This window comes from Aquarana catesbeiana, linkage group LG11 (genome assembly GCF_042186555.1).
Source record: "Aquarana catesbeiana isolate 2022-GZ linkage group LG11, ASM4218655v1, whole genome shotgun sequence".
Lineage (NCBI taxonomy): Eukaryota > Metazoa > Chordata > Amphibia > Anura > Ranidae > Aquarana > Aquarana catesbeiana.
The window spans coordinates 29,273,178-29,295,316 of record NC_133334.1 but is presented as its reverse complement, the minus strand read 5'-3'; the positions used below and the strand labels follow the sequence as shown (position 1 = coordinate 29,295,316).

Genomic DNA, 22,139 nt, shown 5'->3' with positions numbered 1-22,139 from the left:
TGCAATCAGGGTGTAGCAATCGTAAAGCAATGCTTACAACTCCCGTGTCCCAAAATCTGTGCAAGTGTAGCAATGCCTCCAGTACACAGTGAGGCAAATCAGTGTTGGGACACAATCCCTGGAAGCCAAACAGGGTGACTGGAGAACCGCAACAAAGCCACGGCGAGTGACACAATGCAGCCAGTAAATACAATGCAACCGGCAGAGCAGGGGAGGGCAGAGGGGAACTGAGGATACAGTAACATTGTACCAAGACAGATTACTCGCAATGCTGGCTAACAAAAAAGGAGCACCTTAAAATGCAGAGGAGAGGGGCTAGCTGACCAAAAAAAAAAAAAAAAAAAAAATTGTAACAATGAAATGTATTGGACCCATTACAGGAATGGGGAAAGAGAAAGCGTCAGTTGAGATACAAGGTAACCTTCTTAATGCATCGCAAGGCTGCCAAACACCATTTTTAAAATTTGATTTTATTTAAAAAATATTCAGAGGTTTTGGTACAAAAGGAGATTGCCGATTGTGTCTAAATGGGCTTTTTGAAAAAACAAAATAAAACAAAAACAAACACAGACAAACAAAAAGGGATAAACAGAGAAATGCAAAAATGTTTAAATAAATTCTGCATGAGAATGATACCTAATTTTGGACTTTAGATTTTATTAAAAAAAGCATAAAAAGGTCAGTTACCTGCCAGAAAAAATAAAATTTATTATTAATAATAATAATAATAATAATAATAATAATAAGATTGCAATCTTAAAAAAAAAAAAAAAGTCAGATCAGCTGATTGGATTAAAGTGTTATATGGCGTCATAGAATAGCTGGGATACATGGTGAATGTGTATATAGACCTCATTACTATTAGATTGTAAGCTCTTTTGAGCAGGGCCCTTTTAATCCTCTTGTATTATAACTGTATTGTCTCCCTTTTATATTGTAAAGCGCTGCGTAAACTGTTGTTATTATACAGGATTTATAAAAGGCACCAAGAGAGTGATAGATAGGCCACGGTATATTGTATCAATACGTATAATATATATATATATATATATATATATATATATATATATATATATATATATATATATATATATATATATATATATATATATATATATATATATATATATATACATACATTGTTACAGAGTAATATTGATTGGGTGGGATACATGGTAACGTGTATATAGACATCATTACTGGGTTCATATAAATAGATAGGCCAGGATACATAACAATGTCTATAGACACCATTACAGGGTAATAATAGATTGGGTGGGATGCATTGCAACGTGTATATAGACCCTATTACAGGGTAATAAAATAGAGATGCCAGGATACATTGTAACCATGTATATAGACATCATTACAGGGTTTTATAATCAATATGCCAGGGATAGATTGCAACATGTACATAGACATTACAGGGTAATATAATAGATGGGCCAGGACGCATTGATACTATATAACAATCTTGGCTAACTTGAGGTACGATGTAACAATAAGCCATCAAGATACAACAGTAACAATGGAACAATGTAAAATGCTCCATCAGGCAAAGGACACTGGAAGGATAACAGATAGGCTACAATGTAACTCTAACAACCACCACTAGGATAACCAAGGCAGAAAATTGGAGGAGTAAACAGAGAGCTCCCATTACCACCTAATGTATCATAATAGGTCCTCTCAGTACAAAGGGGTGTATGTAGAACAGCCAGGATACAATGTAACAACTGGCAAAGCAAAGAAAGAGCCAACACCGCCTGTGCAGTGCAGCAGAATGGAAAAGAGATTTGTGAAAAAGGATTGAGGTTATGGAAAAACAATTTTTGTTGGGGTCAGCCAGAAATACATTGTACACGAGCAATCGCTTTACTTATTGATCAACAAACCAACATGGGTGAACCGGAAATACATTGTACACGATCAGCCGATCTTATCATTGGATCTATCCACCCAAATAGCATGGGTGAACCGGAAATACATTGTACACGATCAATCGATCTATCCACCAAAACAACATGGGCCAACCGGAAATACATTGTACATGATCAATCGATCGGATCATTGATCAACCCAAACAACATGGGCCAACCGGAAATACATTGTACATGATCAATCGATCGGATCATTGATCTATCCACCCAAACAACATGGGCCAACCAGAAATACATTATACATCGATTGCGCTGATCATTGATCTATCCACCACCCAACCAACTTGGATCAACTGGAAGCACATTGTACACAATCGATGGCTCTGATCATTGATGGATTCCCCCAATCAATTTGGGTCAGCTGGGAACCCAGTGTAAAAAGATTGATCACACCGATCGCTGATCTATCCAAGCAACCAATGTCAACTGGAAATGCATTGTGCATCATCCATCACGCCGATAACGGATCCATCCAACCAACTTGGTTCACCTTGAAAACACATTGTATGTGATCAATCACTTTGATCGCTGATCTAGCAACCTGAGCAACTGGAAATCCGTTGTGGGCGATCGATCGCTGATCTAGCCACTTAATCATTTTCCAAAAAAAAAAAAAAACAAAACAATTGATTATCGGTCAGCATGACATTGTAGGATAACAGATACAAGATAACATCACTGTGAATAATAAAGACAGCCCTTTATGATGGGCGGAGATCAGTTCTCGCACCAACAATGTATTATTACCTGTAATATGAGACACAGGGTGGCTCCTCTTGCAGGGTCCACTGCTGGCACTGAGGGCAGGCTGGGTCCTGTTGGGTTCGGGGCTGGCGCTGGGGGCAGGCTGGGTGCTGCTGTTGGCACTGGGGGTAGCCTGGCACCATTGGCTGGCACTGGGCTCAAGTTGGGTAGCTGGGCACCACTGGCTGGTATTAGGCTCAGGTTGGGCAGTTTGGCACCATTGGCTGGCATTAGGGGCAGGCTGGGTGCTGGCACTGGTTGCAGGCTGGCTGGCATTGGGGGCACTGCTGTTGGCACTGGGTGCAGTCTGGGTGCTGGTCACAGGCTGGCTCCATAGGCTGGCACTGGGTTCCGTCTGGGTGTCCCCAGGGCCGTGTAGGGTGGTGCCCCTCGCCCTGTGGGGTGCCCTGTAGAAGGCTGGCACCGAGTCCCCCCCGCTCTCCTCCCAGACATAACGGCTGCTGGGCAGGGGCACCCCCCTGTGGAAGTCGAAGTCCCACCTGCGGCTGCTCTCCTCCTCCATCTCCCGCAGCCTGCTGCGCAGCTCCCGGCTCAACTCGGCGCGATCCACCGGTCCGAACAGGCTCCTGCACACCGAGGGGCCCGGCCTGGGGGCCACTTCTGCCTGCTGTACATTGCACATCTTCCCAACCGGGGCCAAAAAAAATAAAGCGATCACCTCCCGGCTCCTCTCCGCCCTGTCCCACCGGCTGCGGCTACACCAGGGGGGGGCAACAATCGTTGTTTTCTTACACACACTCAGGGGCCCCGCCCAAAACACAGGGCAGGGACCGCCCCCGGCGCGCAGCGATTGGACGGCCGGAGGTGTACGCTCATACAGCTGATTCCGCCGAGCTGCGAAGGGTGGAGTCAGGCCACGCCCACTCTGCACTCATCGGGAAGGGAGGTTCGGGTTACTCTACTACAGAAATCTGACAGGTGTCCGCTGGGTCCTAGAGGGAGATTTCTGCATAGGAGAGCCGATCGGGGTTATAACAAAGCCTGGATGCAGCTGGGGCACTACCCCCCCCCCCCCATTTCCAAAAAGGGAAATTCCTTTAAGTCAAAAATTTGAGCTTGGGGCTTGTAAACATTTCACTAATCAGAAGCATGAGGCATGGAAAAAGCTGGTCATCACGGGGCGGACTGACCATTCGGGCACTCGGGCACTGCCCGAGGGCCCCCATGCCACTAAGGGGCCCCAATAGGGTTGCCAGCCTCAATAAAACCAGGGACAGTATGTAAAAATCTGTGTTTTTTTTAACATCCCAAGATTATAGCTGCCCCGCCTCTCCAGTACCTTTTCAGTGTGTGTATTCTGTGTGTGTATATTGTGTGTCTGTGTGTGTATACTGTATGTGTGTATACGGTATGGCCCATCATCTATTGCCTGGGGGCCCCATAATCTCCTATTGCCCGGGGGCCCCATAATCTCCAATTGCCTGGGGGCCCCATAATCTTCTCCTATTGCCCAGGGGCCCCATAATCTCCTATTGCCTGGGGGCCCCATAATCTTCTCCTATTGCCCAGGGGCCCCATAATCTCCTATTGCCCGGGGGCCCCATAATCTTCTCCTATTGCCCGGGGGCCCCATAATCTTCTCCTATTGCCCGGGGGCCCCATGAGTTGTCAGTCCACCCCTGCTGGTCATAGACCCCTAGAAGATGATGGCGGAGAGGCTGGCACCATCTGACACCCTCAGGTGGCACTGCCAGCCAGGCTATCCAGTTGGGCAATTATACCTTATAATTGCCTATATACAGCGGGGAACATAAATATTTGATCCCCTGAAGATTTTGTAAGTTTGCCCACTTACAAAGAAATTAAAGTGACACTAAAGCTTGTTTTTTTTTTTTTTTTTAAATTACAAACATATCATACTTACCTCCACTGTGCCGATCGTTTTGCACAGAGTGGCCCCGAACATCCTCTTCTGGGGTCCCTCGGCGGCTCTCGCGGCTCCTCCCCGCATTGAGTAACCCTCTAGGAGAAGCGCTCTCCCGGGGGGTTACCTTGCGGGCGTGCTCCCGAGTCCTTCATTCGGCGTCCATAGAAGCCGAATGTATGACTCGGCCCTGGCGCCCGGGTAACTGAATTTGATTGACAGCAGCAGGAGCCAATGGCTGCGCTGCTATCAATCCATCCAATCAGCACCCAAGACACCAGCTTTTGCTGGTGGGCTCGTCCCCAGGACGAGATAGAGGGGGGTACAGGTAAGTAAAACGAGGGCTCGGGGGGGGGGGGCTGCAGCATTACTGGAGGTTTTTCACCTCAATGCATAGAATGCATTGAGGTGAAAAACCTTGAATGTTTATGACCCCTTTAAGGGTCTGTAATTTGTATCATATGATAGAGACAGAATATCAACCAAAAATCCAGAATAGACACATGATACAAATGTTATAAATTGAGTTGCAGTTCAGTGAGTAAAGTAAGTATTTGATCCCCAAGCAAAACATGACTTATGTAGCGTACACACGAGCGGACTTTTCGACCGGACTGGTCCGACAGACTTTCCGGCGGACTTTTGACGGACTTCCGACGGACTTTTTAACGAACAGACTTGCCTACACACGATCACACCAAAGTCCGACGGATTCGTGTGTGATGACGTACACCGGACTAAAATAAGGAAGTTGATAGCCAGTAGCCAATAGCTGTCCTAGCGTGAGTTTTTGCCCGTCGGACTAGCATACAGACGAGGGGATTTCTGGGTCCGGCGGAGTTACGCCGTAAAGATTTGAAGCCTGTTCCAAATCTAAAGTCCGTCAGATTTTCGACAGAAAAAGTCTGCTGAAGGTCCGATGAAGCCCACACGGTCACACACGATCGGATTGTCCACCGGATTAGGTCCGTCGGACCAGTCCGGTCAAAAAGTCCGCCCGTGTGTACGCGGCATTAGTACTTGGTGGAGAAACCCTTGTTGGCAATCGCAGAGGTCAGACGTTTCTTGTAGTTGGTGACCAGGTTTGCACACATCTCAGGAGGGATTTTGGTCCACTCTTCTTTACAGATCTTTTCTAAATCCTTAAAGGGTATGTAAAGGTTTGTTTAAAAAAACAGTCATATTTACCTCCTCTGCGCAGTTGGTTTTGCATAGAGTGGCCCCGATCCTCCTCTTCTGGAGTCCCTCAGCGGCGTCCTGGCTCCTTCTCTTCTCGAGTGCCCTGTTGGAGAGCTGCCCTCCCTGGGGGCACTCGTGTGGCTTTACAACCCCTTTAAGGATTCTTGGCTGTCACTTGGCAACTCAAAGTTTCAGCTCACTCCATACATTTTTCTATAGGATTAAGGTCTGGAGACTGGCTAGGCCACTCCATAACCTTAATGTGCTTCTTCTTGAGCTGCTCCTTTGTTGCCTTGGCGGTATGTTTTGGGTGATTGTCATGCTGGAAGACCCATCTTCAGTGTTCTGGCTGAGGGAAGAAGGTTCTCATCCAAGATTGTACAATACATGGCCCCCGTCCATTGACCCCTCAAGTGCAGCAAAGTCGGCCTGTACCTTTAGCAGAGAAACAGCCCCAAAGCATCATGTTTGTTGTATGTGTGTGCGTGTATATATATATATATATATATATATATATATATATATATATATGTGTGCATATGTGTGTATGTGTGTATATATAATTGTGTACAGATTTATGTGAATATATACATATATTTATTTTGTGCATATTGTTTTTTTATCTATGTATATATATGCATATGCGTTTTAGATTTTTATGTACATTTGATATATGCATTTTTGTATACATTTTTGTGGATTTCCATTTGAATGAACACATTTCTGTTTTTGCACAAACCACATGGCCATCTTTGTGCCCCCATTTGTGCTTTCAGTGAACAGGGACATACCTCCACATATCTGTTCCAGCACAGCGTTTATGTGCTGGCAGAGTTTTTACACGCATGCACATGTCCTTTGGACAAAAGCACAACCGGTTTTACCATGCGGAGAGACAATATCTCTCAATGTGTCTCAGTGCACTTTTTACTTCATTTACCATCGCCCCCTTCCCCCCCCCCCCCCCCCCCCCCCCCCTCATATGCATATATGTTTTTTTTTTTTTTTTTATGCATTTACATGCGTCTGTATTATGCACGTGTAAGTATGTGCATGTATGTGTACACGAGTATGTGTGTGTACACTTATGTATGCGTAGATTCTTTTATTTGTATGTATTTAGACTACAATCTCATGCTCTGTGCTTCAAAATCCCACTACCTATCATTAATTTTTTGTACTGATATGGTAATTTTTATTTCTAATATATTTTATTATATACTTTTTATCATTTTATGAATGCATTTTTCAATGTAAACTTAACTTATCTTACGTCTCCAGTCTGTAGTGTACGGTATATATTGTTCTTATTTATACCCCATCTAGAACACCTGGGTATGGAACTTGGAATAATCAATTGTCCATCACAGGACACATCCTCCTACTAGCAGCACCACCTCTCCCCATGTACACATGTCGGCCTACCGGCCCATACAGACTGTGCTCCAGTTCTCCTGGCTCTGATGAAGAGGTTTTCCTCGAAACGCGTCAGCCTTTCTTAAATACCTGCCTCAATATGGGCACACCCCAATTTTAACTTCCTAGTACTTATTTTGTTACCTGTTTTTCATTTTTTTTTTAATATTATGTAGTATTTGTATGATTTTATATCTATATGACTATATGTCTGTATTCTTTTACATAAATAAACCATACATTTCTTGATGTAAGCGTCTGATCACGCGCCTTCCACCCACTTCCTACTAAACAATAATGTTTCCACCTCCATGCTTGACTATAGGGGTGGTGTTCTTAGGGTCATAGGTAGGGTTGCCACCTCATCTCTTTAAACCCGAACACATATGAATTACACAGGTTCCGAGGCTATTTTAATGCAGATAAGGCACTAGGTGAGCTTAATTACCACCTTAAGAGGACCAAAGAGCTCAATTTTGGTCTCATCTGACCACAGCACTTTCTCCCAATCCTTCTCTGAATCATTTAGATATTCATTGGCAATCTTCAGATGGGTCTGTACATGTGCCTTCTTGAGGAGGGGGACCTTGCGGGCACCGTAGGATTTCAATCCATGGCGGCGTATTGTGTTACCAATGGTTTGTTTGGTGACTGTGGTCCCAACTGCCTTGAGATCATTCACAAGCTCCTCCCGTGTAGTTCTGGGCTGATCCCTCACTTTTTTCATGATCATCCTCACCCCATGAGGTGAAATCTTGCATGGAGCTCCAGAGCGAAGGGGGGTTGATGGCTTTTTTTTTTATTTCTTCCGTTTGCGAATAATCGCTCCAACAGTTGTCTCCTTCTCACCAAGCTTCTTGCTGATGGTCTTGTAGCCCCATTCCAGCCTTGTGCAGGTCTACAATCAGAGTTGCCACCTCATCCCTTTAAACCTGAACACATATGAATTACACGGGTTCTGAGGAAAATTTTATGCAGATAAGGCTCCAAGTGAGTTTAATTACCACCTTAATCAACCTCAGATCGTGTAATTCATGTGTTCAGTTTTAAAGAGATGAGGTGGCAACCCTATCTACAATCTTGTCCCTGACGTCCTTTGACAGCTCTTTGGTCTTGCCCATGATGGTGAGGTTTGAATGGAAGAAAGAGATTCTGTGGACAGGTGTCTTTTATACACATAACGAGTTGTCGTTAGGAGCACCACCTTAAATTGACAGGACTGATCTGTGTACCGCATGAGCACCTACTGTAACCAGTCTGTGGGTGGCAAAATTATTGTTGGTTGGGAGGCAATCAAATACTTATTTTACTCACTGAACTGCAACTTAATTTATAAAATTTTTATCATTTTGTGTTTTTTCTGGATTTATGGTTGATATTCTGTCTCTATCATATAAAATACACCTATGATAAAAAAATTATAGACCCTTCATTTCTTTGTAAGTGGGCAAACGTACAAAATCTGCAGGGGATCGAGTAATTATTTTCCCCGCTATATACAGTACGGAGCATTTGATGGCAACAACTGCAAACAAGCGATTTATCGTGAACAGAAATGCTGAATGATGATGCAACACACACTAAAAATTTGGATAAAAAAATATCATCTGTCAGGTAGATAAGAATTACCAATTGATCTGAATTACGATCGGTTCTCTGACACGAATGCAGATATTTTTCTGATAAACAATCAACAAAAATTCTGCCACGGCCAATCATTTTGGCAAAGTCACTATCGATCAATCAACAGGGGGGGTCCTTGGATTATAATTTTTATCCAATTCAATCAGTTTAGTCGCATTGAATGATTGATTGCATGATCATAATGATACAAAAAAAAAAAAAAAAAAAAAGGATAATGTTTTTGGGGGTTCTAAGTAATATTCTAGCAAAAATGACTGAATTAACCACTTGCTTACGGGGAACTTAAACCCCCCTCCTGCCCAGACCAATTTTTTAGCTTTCATCGCTCTCACACTTTGAATGACAATTGCGCAGTCATGCTACACTGATACTCAAATGAAATTTTTAGCATTTTTTTCACAAAATTAGAGCTTTCCTTTGGTGGTATTTAATCACCACTGGGGGTTTTATTTTTTTGCTAAACAAACAAAAAAAGACAGAAATTTTTGAAGAAAAAAAAAAAACATGTTTCATAGTTTGTTATAAAATTTTGCAAACGGCTAATTTTTCTCCTTCATTGATATTCTCTGATGAGGCTGCACTGGTGGGCACTGATGGGCTGCACCAATGAGCACAGATAAGGCGAAACTGATAGGCACAGATAAGGCGACACAGATAAGATGGCACCTATGGGCCCTTATGGGTGGCACTGATGGGCACTGGTAGGTGGCACTGATGGGCAGCACTGGTGATGAGGCACTGATTGGTGGCATTTATAGGTGGCACTGTGGGCACTGATAGGTGACACTGTGGGCACTGATAGGTGGTACTGTGGGCACTAGTAGGTGGCACTGATGGGCCCTGATGGGTGGCACTGATAGGCACTGGTAGGTGGCACTGATGGGCAGCACTGGTAATGAGGCACTGATTGGTGACATTTATAGGTGGCACTGTGGGCACTGACAGGTGACACTGTGGGCACTGATGGGGTGGTACTGTGGGCACTAGTAGGTGGCACTGATGGGCAGCACTGGTAATGAGGCACTGATTGGTGACATTTATAGGTGGCACTGTGGGCACTGATAGGAGACACTGATGGGTGGCACTGATGGGCACTGGTAGGTGGCACTGATGGGCAGCACTGGTAATGAGGCACTGATTGGTGGCATTTAGAGGTGGCACTGTGGGCACTGATAGGTGACACTGTGGGCACTGATGGGTGGTACTGTGGGCACTAGTAGGTGGCACTGATGGGCAGCACTGGTGATGAGGCACTGATTGGTGACATTTATAGGTGGCACTGTGGGCATTGATAGGTGACACTGTGGGCACTGATAGGTGACACTGTGGGCACTGATGGGTGGTACTGTGGGCACTAGTAGGTGGCACTGATGGGCAGCACTGGTGATGAGGCACTGATTGGTGACATTTATAGGTGGCACTGTGGGCATTGATAGGTGACACTGTGGGCACTGATGGGTGGTACTGTGGGCACTGGTAGGTGAGCGCTGGTGGGCACTGGTAGGTGGCACAGGTGGGCACAGAAGCCTCTGCAGAGGCTCTCCACGATCGGGACTGATGTCCCTCTCACAGCCGTCGGTGATCGGCTTTTTTTTTTTTCTCTCCTTGTGCTGCCAGCATGAGGAGAAAAAATACCGTAGCCGATTACCGGCTCTGTTTAAGTCACATGATCAGCTGTCATTGGCATCGACCCCTTACTTCGATCTGTGATCAGCCAAGTCTCATAGACTCGCTGATCACAGAGCATGCCACTCGTCCTGCAGGGGGGGCGCGCAGGCCACTCGAGCACGGGAGGACGCCCATGGACGCCCTCCCGGCAAATTAGGTCGGCGCTGTAGCCGTCTTTCGCCTATAGCGCGGACGGGAGGTGGTTAAACTTGTAAACAATAAGTACCAGAAAAAGCCCGGTCTTCAAGTGGATAATACACTTTTTCTGCAGCTGGCTCGGTGGTCTTCAAGGACCTGAGATGAGCGCCCCGCTTTGACGCACAAAACAAACGTCTGATTGCGGTGGGCTGTAAGCTGCGTCATGTGCCCTCCATACTTGCATTGGGAAACATCCTGATCGGTTTCTGCTGCTACCAGGGCTTCTCTAGGACCCAGCAGACCGTCTCGCTCTCTGCAGAGCATTGTCCCCGCCCAGCATCCAGTGATGTCCAATTAGAGGCGGAGCCTGGGTGATTCTGTGTACACTGTGTAGTAATGACGTGACAGGTCCTCAGCACCCTGCAGACACTTGTCCTTTGTTTGCTGTGTAGTATGCGGCTGTCAGCTCTGCGTGTAGCGAGTGGGCGGAGCCTGGCCTTCACACTACAGCTGAAAGTGACACCGCCTGACCTGCTGCCAGCGCAGTCACAGACGTAACCCTGAAATGAACCCGTCACTTTTCGCCAAAACAAATCCACCGCTTCAAGTGAAGACGATCGTCACCGATCTGATTCAATAATGTTGTTGTCTCATTTTGGCACCGGCTCTTTTTTTTTTTTTTTTTTTGTCTCGTTTTTCAATACTCAATCCAAAAAATCCCCTTTCTATTGTGCGTTAGGCTAGCCATATACACTATATTACCAAAAGTATTGGGACGCCTGCCTTTACACGCGCATGAACTTTAATGACATCCCAGTCTTATGCCGCGCACAGACGATCGGAATTTCCGACAACGATGTGAGCTTGTTGTCGGAAATTCCGACCGTGTGTAGGCTCCATCGGACATTTCCGACAACAAATGTTTGAGAGCTGGTTCTCAAATTTTCCGACATAAAAACTGGTCGGAAATTCCGATTGCGCGTACACAATTCCGACGCACAAAAGTTTCACGCATGCTCGAAAGCAGAAGAGCCGCACTGGCTATTGAACTTCATTTTTCTCGGCTCGTCATACGTGTTGTACGTCACCGCGTTCTTAGCAATCCAAATTTACAACAACATTTGTGCGATCGTATGTATGCGAGACAAGTTTGAGCCAACATCCGTCGGAAAAAAATCCACGGTTTGGTTGTCGGAATGTCCGATCGTCTGTAAGCGGCATAAGTCTGTAGGGTTCAATGTTGAGTTGGCCCACCCTTTGCAGCTATAACAGCTTCAACTCTTCTGGGAAGGCCGTCCACAAGGTTTAGGAGTGTGTCTATGGGAATGTTTGATCATTCTTCCAGAAGCGCATATGTGAGGTCAGGCACTGATGTTGGATGAGAAGGCCTGGCTTGCAGTTTCCGCTCTAGTTCATCCCAAAGGTGTTCTATTGGGTTGAGGTCAGGACTCTGTGCAGGCCAGTCAAATTCCTCCACCCTACACTCGCTCATCCAAGTCTTTATGGACCTTGCTTTGTGCACTGGTCCAAATCATTTGGTGGAGGGGGGATTATGGTGTGGGGTTGTTTTTCAGGGGTTGGGCTTGACCGCTTAGTTCCAGTGAAGGGAACTCTTAAGGCGTCAGCATACCAAGACATTTTGGACAATTTTATGCTCCCAACTTAGTGGGAACAGTTTGGGGATAGCCCCTTCCAGTTCCAACATGACTGCGCACCAGTGCACAAAGCAAGATCCATAAAGACATGGATGAGCGAGTTTGGGGTGGAGGAACTTGACTGGCCTGCACAGAGTCCTGACCTCAACCCTTTTGGGATGAATTAGAGCGGAGACTGCGAGCCAGGCCTTCTCATCCAACATCAGTTTCTGACCTCACAAATGCGCTTCTGGAAGAATGGTCAAACATTCCCATAGACACACTCCTAAACCTTGTGGACAGCCTTCCCAGCAGAGTTGAAGCTGTTATAGCTGCAAAGGGTGGGCCAACTCAATATTGAATCCTACGGACTAAGACTGGGATGACATTAATGTTCATGTGCGTGTAAAGGCAGGTGTCCCAATACTATAGACAACATAGTGTAGTTGGAAATGGGTTACACTTCACTGAAAAAGGTAATTATGCTACTGCAGCAAAGTCCCGAGGCCCTTGAGGCCTAATGGTGAACTCCAGAGTTAGGGACAGCCGACATCCTTCTGTGTAGAGTGGGTTACAAGGCATGGTGGGTGTAATGCAAGGTAGATTGATGGGCGCCAGACACTTTTTTAATGCAAAAAGATTTATTGTCTCTTGAACAGAACTGGGAGAGAGAGGGTTTGGGCCAGGACACCCTTAGGTAGAAGCAATGATAATTGGCAGACTCCTTGGTTGGCGAGAATACTGCTCTGGTACTGTCTTCAGCTTACTCACAGTGGTCTCCGGTAACAAGGTGGATGGTCCTTTAGTGCCGAAAACTTCCCCTTCTACCTCCGACCACAACTGGTTCCCTGGCCGGCGTAACCATTACTTCTGGTTGGACTACAAGCCCGCAGTCCCAACCCTACGCTACTTCTCCTGCTTCTGGATAGGCCCTCAGACAGACTAGCCTCAGGCTTACAGCCTAGCAGCCTGGGGCAGCATAACACACATCCACCCAGACAGCCGTCCAGGTGGCACAGAACCCCGACCACCTGACCTCACCCAAATAAATAGGCTCTCCAAGCAGGCCAAGGGAATTAAAGAAACCCCTGCCAATTGGCTGAGACACCCCATTCATTCCCAATCTGTCCTTGCCATGCCCTTGTCTTATCTAATGTCCCCAGGTACCCGGCCACCTAGTGACAGAAGAGAGAAGTGCAGCAATTCTAGAATTAGGGGGAAATCAATTGATCTCCTAACAATTGGCCAAGGCAACTATCGCCTGGAAACTATATTTAATAGCAGCCCTGCCTAAACCTCAGGGTGCTACACTACAATCATGGGTTAAACTCAAAAAGTGAATTGGAAACAAGCAACAGAGTAAGATGTGCCGCTACATTTAATCTTCAGGGAGGGTTTACTTGTCAGGAACAGGTCCATGAATCTTTTTGGAGGTTGCAGGGTCCATACTGGACACTCCTTTGTCAGTGCTCCCTACCCAGGCCACCGCACCCATCGCAATGACGGGCGCAGGACCAAGGTGTTTTGTAGACCTGTGGGCAGAGCCTGATGGGGAACTGAGAAACTAGTTGAGCATACCTCCCAACTTTTTGAGATGGGAATGAGGGACACCTACCGTATCACCAAAAGTATGCAAGCATAGGACACACCCCTTGCCACGCCCTCCTAAAGGAGAATTGTAAAAAAAAAAAACAAGATTGGTTAAACCCGCAAGTTCTTTTTAAACCACTACTATTCCTTTATATTGGCTTTTGGAATTTACAAAATGCAGCAATTTGGAAATCAGGTGAAAGGTTTAGCACTGGGAAACACTGGGCATTTTATACACCTCTATATTGATCAGGCCAAAATGAGGGACAAATGAGGAGGAATGAGGGACAGAGGGACATTGCTCCAAATCAGGGACAGTCCCTTGAAATCGGGGACAGTTGGGAGCTATGGTTGAGTGACAGCCTTTGGCAGTAGGTGGATCCATAGTCGATATTCAGTCTGATAGCGGCTTTAAAATCCGCCCACTGCGGTGCACTTTCCACCAAAAGTAAGGTGGACCTGATGGAGAACTAGTCTCCAAGCACCCCATCAGGCTCCACCCACCCGGTGACACTAGTCATTTACTAAACATGGTCACTGCCATTTTCGGGTCATGACATTTAGCTGTATGCCTGGCAGCTTTCATCTGGGGTGGAGGATATGCCCCATGCTGGGTACTGGCATCTCTCTCTGTACGCCAGCTCAGAGCTGGTCTTAATGCCAATTAGGAAACTACTGGTTATTCTTTTTGAATCTGTCACTGCCAGGCTCTTAAAGTGGCGGTATTCAGAACTACCAGAATATTGCGCACACGTCGGTAACGTTATCCAAAACTAGCGCCATTGCTTGCCTAAATTAGGCACCCGCAGTCCTGAAGGGAGAAACCACTAGAAAAGTCTTGCTAAAGCTTTATTGAATTCCCTTGTCTGTGTTCACGACCTCTGTAATGTGTGTGACAAGAAATTCCTTATATGTGATAGAAATGCTTCTTCTCCGGAGCTGCACCCAGTGAGTCAGTCACACTCCACCAACTTCTACAAAGCCGACACGCCAGAAATGCCAGACCTCCGATCACAGCAAAGTCAAGTGTGCATTGTTCATATTCCAGTGTTCCATATAAAATCGCATTTCCCAAATATCTCCCATCAGCAGAATACTCCCCGATGTCCCATTCCCAGAAAAGCAAGAGAAAGCCTTTAGCACAATTAAATTTCATCAACCACTTGCCAACCGTATAACTTGGGTATACGGCAGCGAGTCGGCCCTGCTGCACCAGATCATGTACCTACCAGTGGTGGCTGGTGCTCAAAATTTTTGGGGGGGGGGCGCAAACAAACTGAAAAAAAAAAAAAACATCAAACGCAGCCACTGTGCCCATCAAACGCAGCTACTGTACCCATCAATTGCTGCCACTGTGACTATCAATTGCCGCTACTGCGCCCCATTAATTGCTGCCAGTATGCCCCATCAATTGCTGCCAGTGTGCCCCATCAATTGCCCCTACTGCGCCCCATCAATTGCTGCCAGTGCGCTCCATCAATTGCTGCCAGTGTGCCCCATCAACTGCTGGCACTGTGCCCATCAATTGCCGCTACTGTGCCCCATCAATTGCTGCCAGTATGCCCCATCAATTGCTGCCAGTGCGCCCCATCAATTGCTGCCAGTGTGCCCCATCAATTGCCCCTACTGCGCCCCATCAATTGCTGCCAGTGCGCTCCATCAATTGCTGCCAGTGTGCCCTATCAATTGCTGCCAGGGTGCCCCATCAATTGCTGCCAGTGTGCCCCATCAATTGCTTCCAGTGCGCCCCATCAATTGCTGCCAGTGTGCCCCATCAATTGCTGCCAGTGCGCCCCATCAATTGCTGCCAGTGTGCCCCATCAAACGCTGCCAGTGTGCCCCATCAAATGCTGCCAGTGTGCATCGCCGGAGTCAGGACTTACCTGTCTCTCAGCATGTCATGGTTGCGTCCTTCAACTCCCTGCTCTCCGGTCCTCTCTATCAGGCGTCCAATCACAGCGCCTATTGTTTCAGGTGACAAGTAACCAGAACCGAGCACCTGATTGGCTGAGAGGCGGATCAGTGTTAGGAAAGCGATTTATTCCATGCATTTGACAGGCAGTAAAGAGGCAATATGTTGCCCCTTGACTGGTAAAATGTTGAGAAGCACTGATACAGAGAAACTGATCTCTCCATTTTCCTCCTGCAGCTGCTGAAAGCCCGCGGGAGGGGGAGGAGACGTCAGGGAAATGGAAAGATCATCTCCTCTATATGCAGTCGCCCCCCACAGCTCCTCCTATGTAGCTTCTTTCTGCTGCCCCCCTGTGTGCTCTCCAGCTCCCCCTGTACTTTTTCCTGCCCCCCCCCCACCCCCGCTCTCTCCTGGCCCCTCCACTTGTCCCCACAGCTCTGCAGAGTTCCCCCCTCCCCTCTCCTGCCAGCTGCTGCAGGGTATCTGTCAGGATGAAGCCTTTTCTGAATGGAGAGTCAGTGATCCGTACCGATCATGGACTCAGTCCATTCATAACTTAAACATAGTAAACTGTATTTACTATGCTTCAGTTTGAGAATAAAGGGGCAGCTTTATACAGAGCTATACCTGTCCATTCATTCTTTGCAGCTGAGGCTGTGTTCTCAATCTCCTTTATCGGCACCAGTGGCAGAACTACCAGGGTCACAAACGTTGCACTTGCGATCGGGCCTTGGCGTCTCCGCCGCCACCAGGCTCAGGGGTAGGGGCCCCAGCTGGGGGTCAGAGGGGGCCCTGTATGGTTTCGTGCACCCGGCCCCTGAAGGCTCTAGTTACGCCACTGGCTCCTAGGACAAGTGCAAAGTCCCTAGGTACTTTCATTACTTTCATTCGGCGCCTGTAGCCACCAAATGCTGGACTCGGGAGCACAACCGCAAGGTAACCCCTCGGGAGAGCGCTTACAATCACTTTAAAGCAGAGGTCCCCAACCTGTGGGCCGCGGGCCAACACCGGGCCGCGCCGCCTCTGCTGCTGGGCCATAGAGGAGACAATGTACTGTCAGCGGTGCGACGGCGGAGCAGAGAGATGACATCATCTCTGATTGTCCGCACCACTGTTCCGCCCTTACTTACAGGGCCGCGAAGGCTGCTCTAAACAGAGGTGCAGCTGGGCCGAGAAGAGAGAGAATGACGTCATCTCTCACCGCCCACCTTCTCTCACTCGCATATGCCTGCAGCCAGTTTACCTGCGCTGAGGAGAGGCTGACAGTATGATAAGTGACATCCCCATCTGGTGGCAGGCAGTGTGGCAAGTGACATCCCGATCTGGTGGCAGGCAGCGTGACAAGTGACATCCCCATCTGGTGGCAGGCAGCGTGGCAAGTGACATCCTCATCTGGTGGCAGGCAGTGTGACAAGTGACATCCCCATCTAGTGGCAGGCAGCGTGACAAGTGACATCCCCATCTGGTGGCAGGCAGCGTGACAAGTGACATCCCCATCTGGTGGCAGGCGGCGTGACAAGTGACATCCCCATCTGGTGGCAGGCGGCGTGACAAGTGACATCCCTATCTGGTGGCAGGCAGCGTGACAAATGACATCCCCATCTGGTGGCAGGCAGCGTGACAACTGACATCCCCATCTGGTGGCAGGCAGCGTGACAAGTGACATCCCTATCTGGTGGCAGGCAGCGTGACAAGTGACATCCCCATCTGGTGGCAGGCAGTGTGGCAAGTGACATCCCCATCTGGTGGCAGGCGGCGTGACAAGTGACATCCCTATCTGGTGGCAGGCAGCGTGACAAATGACATCCCCATCTGGTGGCAGGCAGCGTGACAAGTGACACCCCCATCTGGTGGCAGGCAGCGTGACAAGTGACATCCCCATCTGGTGGCAGGCAGCGTGACAAGTGACATCCCCATCTGGTTACAGGCAGAGTGACAAGTGACATCCCCATCTGGTGGCAGGCAGTGTGGCAAGTGACATCCCCATCTGGTGGCAGGCAGTGTGGCAAGTGACATCCCCATCTGGTGGCAGTGTGGCAAGTGACATCCCCATCTGGTGGCAGGCAGCGTGACAAGTGACATCCCCATCTGGTGACAAGCAGCGTGACAAGTGACATCCCCATCTGGTGGCAGGCAGCGTGACAAGTGACATCCCCATCTGGTGGCAGGCAGTGTGGCAAGTGAAATCCCCATCTGGTGGCAGGCAGTGTGGCAAGTGACATCCCCATCTGGTGGCAGGCAGTGTGACAAGTGACATCCCCATCTGGTGGCAGGCAGTGTGGCAAGTGACATCCCCATCTGGTGGCAGGCAGTGTGACAAGTGACATCCCCATCTGGTGGTAGGCAGCGTGACAAGTGACATCCCCATCTGGTGGCAAGCAGCGTGACAAGTGACATCCCCATCTGGTGGCAGGCAGTGTGACAAGTGACATCCCCATCTGGTGGCAGGCAGTGTGGCAAGTGACATCCCCATGTGGTGGCAGTGTGGCAAGTGACATCCCCATCTGGTGGCAGGCAGTGTGACAAGTGACACCCCCATCTGGTGGCAGGCAGCGTGACAAGTGACATCCCCATCTGGTGGCAGGCAGAGTGACAAGTGACATCCCCATCTGGTGGCAGGCAGCGTGACAAGTGACATCCTCATCTGGTGGCAGGCAGAGTGACAAGTGACATCCCCATCTGGTGGCAAGCAGCGTGACAAGTGACATCCCCATCTGGTGGCAGGCAGCGTGACAAGTGACATCCCCATCTGGTGGCAGGCAGAGTGACAAGTGACATCCCCATCTGGTGGCAGGCAGCGTGACAAGTGACATCTCCATCTGGTGGCAGGCAGTGTGGCAAGTGACATCCCCATCTGGTGGCAGGCAGTGTGGCAAGTGACATCCCCATCTAGTGGCAGGCAGTGTGGCAAGTGACATCCCCATCTGGTGGCAGGCAGTGTGGCAAGTGAAATCCCCATCTGGTGGCAGGCAGTGTGGCAAGTGAAATCCCCATCTGGTGGCAGGCAGTGTGGCAAGTGACATCCCCATCTGGTGGCAGGCAGCGTGACAAGTGACATCCCCATCTGGTGGCAGGCAGCGTGACAAGTGACATCCCCATCTGGTGGCAGGCAGCGTGACAAGTGACATCCCCATCTGGTGGCAGGCAGCGTGACAAGTGACATCCCAATCTGGTGGCAGGCAGCATGACAAGTGACATCCCCATCTGGTGGCAGCGTGACAAGTGACATCCCCATCTGGTGGCAGGCAGAGTGACAAGTGACATCCCCATCTGGTGGCAGGCAGCGTGACAAGTGACATCCCCATCCGGTGGCAGCATGACAAGTGACATCCCCATCTGGTGGCAGGCAGTGTGACAAGTAACATCCCCATCTGGTGGCAGGCAGCGTGACAAGTGACATCCCCATCCGGTGGCAGCATGACAAGTGACATCCCCATCTGGTGGCAGGCAGTGTGACAAGTAACATCCCCATCTGGTGGCAGGCAGTGTGACAAGTGACATCCCCATCCGGTGGCAGCGTGACAAGTGACATCCCCATCTGGTGGCAGGCAGCGTAACAAGTGACATCCCCATCCGGTGGCAGGCAGCGTGACAAGAGACATCCCCATCTGGTGGCAGGCAGTGTGGCAAGTGACATCCCCATCTGGTGGCAGGCAGCGTGACAAGTGACATCCCCATCTGGTGGCAGGCAGTGTGGCAAGTGACATCCCCATCTGGTGGCAGTGTGGCAAGTGACATCCCCATCTGGTGGCAGGCAGCGTGACAAGTGACATCCCCATCTGGTGGCAGGCAGTGTGACAAGTGACATCCCCATCTGGTGGCAGGCAGTGTGACAAGTGACATCCCCATCTGGTGGCAGGCAGCGTGACAAGTGACATCCCCATCTGGTGGCAGGCAGTGTGACAAGTGACATCCCCATCTGGTGGCAGGCAGCGTGACAAGTGACATCCCCATCTGGTGGCAGGCAGCGTGACAAGTGACATCCCCATCTGGTGGCAGGCAGTGTGACAAGTGACATCCCCATCTGGTGGCAGGCAGCGTGACAAGTGACATCCCCATCTGGTGGCAGGCAGTGTGACAAGTGACATCCCCATCTGGTGGCAGGCAGAGTGACAAGTGACATCCCCATCTGGTGGCAGGCAGTGTGGCAAGTGACAAGTTGCATTTGGTGGCAGGTGACATGCTCGGGGCTCCCACTGATTCTGCATTCTGGTGAGTTGAACTATTTAATTCTATATAACAATGTAATAATAGAAATAATGCGCTTCAATCATCCTGACACCATAACAACCATGGTGCCGGGATGATTTAAGCGCTAACACCAGCCATTGCCCTGACAAATTGCGCACGAAAAATTGCTTACCCCCTGCGCGCACACCCCCCGGGCCTTGGCATGATTTTCTTTCACGCAGCCGGTCCCCGGTGCCAAAAAGGTTGGGGACTGCTGCTTTAAAGGACACATTAGACCCCCTAGGACAGGGGTTTCAAACTCAATTTTATCATGGGCCGCATCATCGGTATGGTTGCCCTCAAAGGGCCGGTTGTATCTATAATACTATATAAATGTATCTACTTTTTATTAAATTAAATAATTGCTTAATTAGCTGTTAAGGGTGGGTGCTGACCGGCACAGAGCCCACTCACTCTAGCAGATGATAGAAGTCTGAAAAGAAGGGTCGCACACAGCTGGTATCCACAAGAGACTTTATCGGAGACTGCTCAGACAGAACATGGTTGTGCCGTGGTGTTCTGTTCATGCAATCTCCAATAAAGTTTCTTGTGGATCACCCGCACACCCCCCCCCCCCTTTGTCGGTCACCAGCCCTGCTCTTACCCCATCTAGGTCGTGGGCAGCGCTTCCTCCAGGCGGCGGGCAGCAGTTTCACCCGGCATCTCCTCCTCGGTTTCACAGCGGCTTCCCCTGCATCTCCTCCTCCTCCTACCTCTTCTCCTCCAATATGAGCGCTTCTCCTCTCTGGCCAATCGGGTCTCAGGACCCGCTTCCTGATTGGCCGAGAGGAGAATCAGGAAGACAATAGCGAATATTAATTCGTTATTGTCACACAACTGGGTGGGCTCAGGGCGCAGCTAATTATAGCCTCTGGTTCTAATCATGTGCCTCAAGAAAAAAAAAAAAATTCCATTGGAATCCATGCGTCCATAGCCCTGCATGTAGATTAGGGGGCGGGCGCATGGATTAGGGGCACAAATTACCAAAATGTTACATTTGAAAAAAAAAAAAAAAATTCTCATCTTTTTTACAACTTATTCCCAATAAAAACCAAGGAAATAAAAATATTTGCATAAAATTTGCTACCAGAGATCAGTGACGTGTCATAGCTAGCCCATCCCCCCTAGTACTAACTTAACCCCTTCATCGCCCCCTAGTGGTCAACCCCTTCACTCTCAGTGTCATTTACACAGGAATCCGTGCATTTTTATAGCACTGATTGCTGTATAAATGACAATGGTCCCAAATATGTGTCAAAAATGTCCGATGTGTCCGCCATAATGTCGCAGTCACAATAAAAATCGCTGATCGCCACCATTACTAGTAAAAAAAAAAAAAAAATATTAATAAAAATGCCATAAAACTATCCCCTATTTTGTAAACGCTATAACTTTTGCGCAAACCAATCAATAAACGCTTATTGCGATTTTTTTTTACCAAAAATATGTAGAAGAATACATATCGGCCTAAACTGAGGAAAAAAAATGTTTTTTTTATTATTTTTTGGGGATATTTATTATAGCAAAAAGTAAAAAATAATGCGTTTTTTTTTCAAAATTGTCGCTATTTTTTTGTTTATAGCGCAAAAAAAAAACAAACGCAGAGGTGATCAAATACCACCAAAGGAAAGCTCTATTTGTGGGGAAAAAAAGGATTTCAATTTTGTTTGGGAGCCACGTCGCACGACCACGCAATTGTCAGTTAAAGCGACGCAGTGCCGAATCGCAAAAAGTGCTCTGGACAGGAAGGGGGGTAAATTCTTCCGGGGCTGAAGTGGTTAAAAGATATAATGTGTGGAACTTAGTCATCGCCGAAGAAAATTCTCTGGAACTCAAGGGGATTTTAGGAGAAAAAACTCAAGTAGGTAAAAGGAAACAATGCCAAGGCTTGTGTTTGCAATGGGGAGAGATCTAACAATCCACCAGTAGATGACCGAGCACAGGTTTACATTGTTGGAGACTGTCGCCACCTAGTGGTAACTCTTCACATTGCGTTTGCAACAAATATTGTTAAAGTGAACCTGTCATGACATGGGAACGGCCACTTGTAAGGCTCGGTTCACATATGACATACCTCCCAACTGTCCGTGATTTTGAGGGACTGTCCCTGATTTGGAGCAATGTCCCTCTGTCCCTCATTCCTCCTCATTTGTCCTTCA

At 48.1% G+C, this 22,139-nt stretch overlaps 1 pseudogene; it reads right to left on the bottom strand.

Moving 5' to 3' along the window:
- Positions 1-2,581: 2,581 nt before the first annotated feature.
- On the bottom strand, positions 2,582-3,492 carry LOC141112942 (uncharacterized; annotated as a pseudogene).
- Positions 3,493-22,139: the final 18,647 nt, after the last annotated feature.